Raw genomic sequence first — 7777 nt, 5'->3', positions numbered from 1 at the left:
CATTGTTAACCAAGCGGCCCACCGGAGTCCCACTGATGCAGGTTACAGAGTCGAGCTCCGACCGCTGAGGTCAAACTACGACTCCCAGCCTTCACACAGAGTCCAAATGCAGTCCTGGCTCATGTGGATTCCCTCCACACCAAGCAAACTAAACCAAATCTATTTTTGTGCCGGTCAAGCTTGACAACAACAGTCATAAAATATACAGTATATGAATGAACCTTTCCAGCATGTAGAATCAAACCATTCAGCAGACAAAAATGGGATTTGTCTCTAAAGGAAATTTTCTCAGTCCAAAGTTTGTCTGAGAGGACCAAGATGAAGGAATGTACAACGCCCACTGGTCTCCGGTGGACACACAGTGCCATCTGGTGGTCGCAAGACACAGAGAGGTCACCTCCCTTGGAGTGAACAAGGGGCTAAAAGAGCTAAAGACATGGCGCAGGCCTTCGGTCCAACACAGCTGTCAGGCTCTTGCTTCTGTTGACCATTTAGTCCCAACTTCTAAAGGTTTTTACTGACAACAATCAATAGAGTTTAAAATAGAAGGGAGCAAAGTAGAATTGTTTTAATATAAGGGTGCACAAGGTTCCCCAGATGTCATTCTTAAAAGGACAAACATACAGAGATTTTATGACATCAGCCACTATCATTATTCATCAATTAGCCTCATTAAATAATAAAAAGCTCACTTTCCAAGATCTTCCTCAGCTGCGATCAAATCACACTCACCTTTTTGTACTGTGGATTAGCAATCATGTTAATTAGATAAATCAATCTATCACATCTAAAGATGCTAATTCAGCATTTCTGTGATTGTTGTCCAACACGTCCAGCCAGCAATCAGCCGCCTGCTTAATATACATATCAGATTACATATCACATCATCTGTGGGCGTAAATCTGGTCTGTTGGAGATCCGCAGCATCATCTTTCTTGAATGAACAAGAATTTTTACGTCATTTTCTGTTTTAGAAAATGAAGGATTTGTATTCATGGTCAGCCATTAGATCAGCTCTCCAGAAAACCTTCAGACAACATTGATTTCTACTAAGACGGTGCAGTGAAACCAGCCAGAGAGGACAGGAAGAACATGTATTTAGCATCAGAGCCCCACTGATACCTGTGTGCTCTGACGATGTTCTTTATAATAACCATCATTTTTAAACGTAAATTGATAGTTAAGCTTAGTCAATAGTTATTTTACAGTTAACAGACAATGAAATGCTAATTAATAATGTTTACATATTATTTGTAAAGCTATCATTTCTGTTATTTTAACAGTTTATTGTTGAACACATTATAACATTTTATATACTATATGTACAAGTATTTGTCAGTGATTAAGATATTATTTGTTTATAATAATTGTTCAATTTATTAAGTTAATAAATACTCTGTAAAGCAACTATAAAACAATTTAAATAGACCTTTTATAGTTAATAATTGGTTTCTGGTCCATCTGTCTATGAAATGTTTATAGATGTTTTACAAACAATTTCTTAAAGGTTTACAAATCATTTGTTAATCATTAATAAATACTATTAACATGTTATAATGTGTGCAACAATAAACAGTTAATAGCTAGTGTACTAATGTGTACTCTTATCAGCTATGATACAATATATATTTTATAAAGTCATTATTTAATTTTACACAAACTAATGATAAAATAACATAAATTATAGCATTACTAATAATTAGTAAACATTATAAATGATAATTTCATTGTATGTTAACAGTAAAATAACTATTAACTAAGATTAATTATCAATTTACCATATATAAATGATGGTTATTATAAAGTGTTACCTGAAACTGTCTGATCTGTGCTTTACAGTCCGTTCAGCTGGAGTCAGCAGAGAGCAACTCAAAGACCAAACAGTTTTAGGTTTCATCTGTGGCATAAAATGGACAGAAAGTCGATAGGCCAGCAGACAGACCCCTGACTCTATCAAGACAGGTCGCCAACCCTCATAGTTCTGTCACGCTGACCCCCCCACACTCTTCCTCCCACATCTTATCGACATCTGACGCCGTGATTCCTCCACTCTGCATCTCCATCAGCTGCAATATACTGCCTTAGAAAATAATTCAATATTGTGTGGATTTTAAAGGTGGCAAATTTAGATTTCTTAGCAACAAGAGATAATAGAAGCTGAAACTTGTGTGCATATAGTGATTGGCTTTGTAGGTTTAGTTCCATAGAGCTAAATGGTTTGTTTCGTAAAGGAAGTACATTGAGAAAAGTAACGTTTTAAGAGATAATTTAAAGGGGCACATCAGGTTCAGTTTACTCGTCTAATGTCTTCTTTTGTTGCATTTAAAAGGGCCCTCCAGCAATTTAGTATTGCACTTCCATAAGGTTAAGGGACTAAAGAGAGACAAATTAAACAAAGATTGGTCAAAATTGAAGCAGCAGAAGCTGAGATATCCTGACTTTAAGTCTCAATCTCTAAAAACACTACATTTCCATTAATAGAGCTCAATAGCATCTTCCATCTGACCTCCTAAATGCCTACGTCTTTCAAACCTCCAGCTTTAAAAAAGACTTTAGTTACGTCCCAAATTCTATACTTACATGCTATTAAGTACGCTAAAACAGTATATATTTAGTATGTCCAAAACCTTAGTATGAAACCAATAGATAATTAATAAATATCACACAACGCAATGTGGTAGTGACGACAATGTTGATAACAGACGTTGACGGACAGCTTCTTTGTAGGTTTAGTTCAAATGGTTTGTGCTTTAACAGAACTACATTGAGAAAAGTAACGTTTTAAAAGATCCCTTAAAGGGGCACTCCACCAGTTTACTCGTCTAATGTCTTCTGAAGCTCTGGAGAAGCTTTCCAAAGTTAAAAAAAATTAAAGCCGCAAGCGGCATTTCGCGGGTTATAGCCTTTCGCGCTCAAAGCGCCCCCCTAGCCGCCGATTTCAATGAAACTTTCAGCGGATGTTTCAGCTTCTCTTGTGAACGTATGCTGCAAGTTTGGAGACGATGGGCCAAAGGCTTGTGAAGTTAGGTCTATTGATGTGCTGAGCCCGCCCCTTAAAAATGAATTGGTCAATATCTTCACAACGCAATGACATATCAACAAGCTTTATGCAACTTTTGATGAGCCTGGTCCAATAATGATTCGCAGAAAATATGCCAGCAATCAGACCTACGGTTTAGGAGGATATGTCAAAAATGTGTTTTTCAAAGAATTCAACATGGCAGAAAATCTAGTCAGTGGACTGTCATGGTCCAAGAGACTTTTTTGTAGATCACATTCAGCAGCACATGTCTGTCAAATTTCTAATCGATGGGACTTATGGTGTGAGGGGGCTGGCCGTGAAAAATTTTATAGCGCCACCATGTGGCCAATTGTTTTCATATTTTATGTGAAGCATTATGACATCATGTACAGTTATGGTACCAAGTTTCATGTCTCTAGCTCGTTCCAGCTCACAGCAAATTGAGCAAAGGCATAATTTAGCATAAAATGCTGAATAGGCCACGCCCACATGCACCGATCAATATCACACTTCAGGTCTGTGTTAATACTTGCCCCCAGAGTATGTGCACCAAATTTGATAAAATTCTGTCCACCGGATCTTGCGATATAAGTTTTTGACAGTTTTGGCGCCCCCTATGGGTCAAGCGGAAAATGCTTTGGTACGCCTATTCCCAAACACGTACTGAAGATATCTACCAAGATTTGTGATGATTTGACTAATGGTCAATGAATTATGGCCAATTTCCTGCTAAGCTCCGACCATTGAAAAGTTTGTTGGTCAACAGATTCATAACGCAATGAGGTATCAACACGCTTTATGCAACATTAGATGACATTAGTCCAATGATGATCCTCAGAAAATTTGGTAGAAATCGGACCAACGGTTTAGGAGGAGATGTCAAAAATGTGTTTTTCAAAAAATCCAATATGGCGGAAAATCTAGTTAGGCGGACTTTAGTGGTCCCAGAGGCTTTATTGTAGATCAGACGGAGCTGCACATGTGTGTCAAGTTTCAAGTCAATCGGACTTACGGTGTGCGGGGCGTGGCCTTGCCAAAATCGCATGTTTGGGCGTTAATTACAGCGCCACCATGTGGTCGCTTGGGGTCATAGTTCTTGAGAAGCAGCTGCACATCATTTCCAGTTAGTGTGCCAAGTTTCATGTTTCTCGCTCATTCCAGCTCACGGCAAATTGAGCCGCGGCATAAGACAACAAATAATAATAATAATAATTAAAGCCGCAAGCGGCATTTCGCGGGTTATAGCCTTTCGCGCTCAAAGCGCCCCCCTAGCTGCCGATTTCAATGAAACTTTCAGCGGATGTTTCAGCTACTCTTGTGAACGTATGCTGCAAGTTTGGAGACGATGGGCCAAAGGCTTGTGAAGTTAGGTCTATTGATGTGCTGAGCCCACCCCTTAAAAATGAATTGGTCAATATCTTCACAACGCAATGACATATCAACAAGCTTTATGCAACTTTTGATGAGCCTGGTCCAATAATGATTCGCAGAAAATATGCCAGCAATCAGACCTACGGTTTAGGAGAAGATGTCAAAAATGTGTTTTTCAAAGAATTCAACATGGCAGAAAATCTAGTCAGTGGACTGTCATGGTCCAAGAGACTTTTTTGTAGATCACATTCAGCAGCACATGTCTGTCAAATTTCTAATCGATGGGACTTATGGTGTGAGGGGGCTGGCCGTGAAAAATTTTATAGCGCCACCATGTGGCCAATTGTTTTCATATTTTATGTGAAGCATTATGACATCATGTACAGTTATGGTACCAAGTTTCATGTCTCTAGCTCGTTCCAGCTCACAGCAAATTGAGCAAAGGCATAATTTAGCATAAAATGCTGAATAGGCCACGCCCATATGCACCGATCAATATCACACTTCAGATCTTGGTTAATACTTGCCCCCAGAGTATGTGCATCAAATTTGATAAAAATCTGTCCACCGGATCTTGCGATATAAGTTTTTGACAGTTTTGGCGCCCCCTATGGGTCAAGCGGACAATGCTTTGGTACGCCCATTCCCAAACACGTATTGAAGATATCTACCAAGATTTATGATGATTTGACTAATGGTCCATGAATTATGGCCAATTTCCTGCTAAGCTCCGACCATTGAAAAGTTTGTTGGTCAACAGTTTCATAACGCAATGAGGTATCAACACGCTTTATGCAACGTTAGATGACATTAGTCCAATGATGATCCACAAAAAATTTGGTAGAAATCGGACCAACGGTTTAGGAGGAGATGTCAAAAATGTGTTTTTCAAAAAATCCAATATGGCGGAAAATAATGCCAGGCGGACTTTAGTGGTCCCAGAGGCTTTATTGTAGATCACACGGAGCTGCACATGTGTGTCAAGTTTCAAGTCAATCGGACTTACGGTGTGCGGGGCGTGGCCTTGCAAACATCGCATGTTTGGGCGTTAATTACAGCGCCACCATGTGGCCGATTGGTGTCATAGTTCTTGAGAAGCACATGCACATCATTTGCAGTTATCGTGCAAAGTTTCGTTTTTCTCGCTCATTCCAGCTCACGGCAAATTGAGCCGCGGCATAAGACAACAAATAATAATAATAATAATAATATCAAATTCACGCAAACTCAATAGGGTTATGCCCCTTCGGGGCTATAACCCTAATTAAAGCCGCAAGCGGCATTTCGCGGGTTATAGCTTTTCGCGCTCAAAGCGCCCCCCTAGTCGCCGATATAAATGAACGTTTCAGCGGATGTTTCAGCTCTCCTTGTGAACGTATGCTGCAAGTTTGGAGACGATGGGCCAAAGGCTTGGGAAGTTAGGTCTATTGATGTGCTGAGCCCGCCCCTTAAAAATGAATTGGTCAATAACTTCACAACACAATGACAAATCAACAAGCTTTATACAACTTTTGATGAGCCTGGTCCAATAATGATTCGCAGAAAATATGCCAGCAATCAGACCTACGGTTTAGGAGGAGATGTCAAAAATGTGTTTTTCAAAGAATTCAACATGGCGGAAAATCTAGTCAGTGGACTTTCGTGGTTCAAGAGACTTTTTTGTAGATCACATTCAGCAGCACATGTCTGTCAAATTTCTAATCGATGGGACTTATGGTGTGAGGGGGCTGCCCGTGAAAATTTTTATAGCGCCACCATGTGGCCAATTGTTTTCATATTTTATGTGAAGAATTATGACATCATGTACAGTTATGGTACCAAGTTTCATGTCTCTAGCTCGTTCCAGCTCACAGCAAATTGAGCAAAGGCATAATTTAGCATAAAATGCTGAATAGGCCACGCCCACATGCACCGATCAATATCACACTTCAGGTCTGTGTTAATACTTGCCCCCAGAGTATGTGCATCAAATTTGATAAAATTCTGTCCACCGGATCTTGCGCTATAAATGTTTGACAGTTTTGGCGCCCCTTATGGGTCAAGCGGAAAATGCTTTAGTACGCCTATTCCCAAACACGTACTGAAGATATCTACCAAGATTTGTGATGATTGGATTAATGGTCCATGAATTATGGCCAATTTCCTGCTAAGCTCCTCCCATTGAAAAGTTCGTTGGTCAACAGATTCATAACGCAATGAGGTATCAACACGCTTTATGCAACGTTAGATGACATTAGTCCAATGATGATCCGCAGAAAATTTGGTAGAAATCGGACCAACGGTTTAGGAGGAGATGTCAAAAATGTGTTTTTCAAAAAATCCAATATGGCGGAAAATCTAGTTAGGCGGACTTTAGTGGTCCCAGAGGCTTTATTGTAGATCAGACGGAGCTGCACATGTGTGTCAAGTTTCAAGTCAATCGGACTTACGGTGTGCGGGGCGTGGCCTTGCCAAAATCGCATGTTTGGGCGTTAATTACAGCGCCACCATGTGGTCGATTGGGGTCATAGTTCTTGAGAAGCAGCTGCACATCATTTCCAGTTAGTGTGCCAAGTTTCATGTTTCTCGCTCATTCCAGCTCACGGCAAATTGCGCTTATTCGGCAGACAACAAATAATAATAATAAGAATTAAAGCCGCAAGCGGCATTTCGCGGGTTATAGCCTTTCGCGCTCAAAGCGCCCCCCTAGTCGCCGATTTGAATGAAACTTTCAGCGGATGTTTCAGCTACTCTTGTGAACGTATGCTGCAAGTTTGGAGACGACGGGCCAAAGGCTCGTGAAGTCAGGTCTATTGATGTGCTGAGCCCGCACCGTAAAAATGTATTGGTCTATAACTTCACAACACAATGACATATCAACAAGCTTTATGCAACCTTTGATGAGCCTGGTCCAATAATGATTCGCAGAAAATATGCCAGCAATCAGACCTACGGTTTAGGAGGAGATGTCAAAAATGTGTTTTTTAAAGAATTCAACATGGCGGAAAATCTAGTCAGTGGACTTTCGTGGTCCAAGAGACTTTTTTGTAGATCACATTCAGCAGCACATGTCTGTCAAATTTCTAATCGATGGGACTTATGGTGTGAGGGGGCTGGCCGTGAAAAATTTTATAGCGCCACCATGTGGCCAATTGTTTTCATATTTTATGTGAAGCATTATGACATCATGTACAGTTAAGGTACCAAGTTTCATGTCTCTAGCTCGTTCCAGCTCACAGCAAATTGAGCAAAGGCATAATTTAGCATAAAATGCTGAATAGGCCACGCCCACATGCACCGATCAATATCACACTTCAGATCTTGGTTAATACTTGCCCCCAGAGTATGTGCATCAAATTTGATAAAATTCTGTCCACCGGATCTTGCGATATAAGTTTTTGACAG

The sequence above is a fragment of the Sebastes fasciatus genome, chromosome 22, assembly GCF_043250625.1.
Source record: "Sebastes fasciatus isolate fSebFas1 chromosome 22, fSebFas1.pri, whole genome shotgun sequence".
Lineage (NCBI taxonomy): Eukaryota > Metazoa > Chordata > Actinopteri > Perciformes > Sebastidae > Sebastes > Sebastes fasciatus.
The sequence above is the reverse complement of the archived record's forward strand: the minus strand, read 5'-3'. Positions refer to the sequence as shown.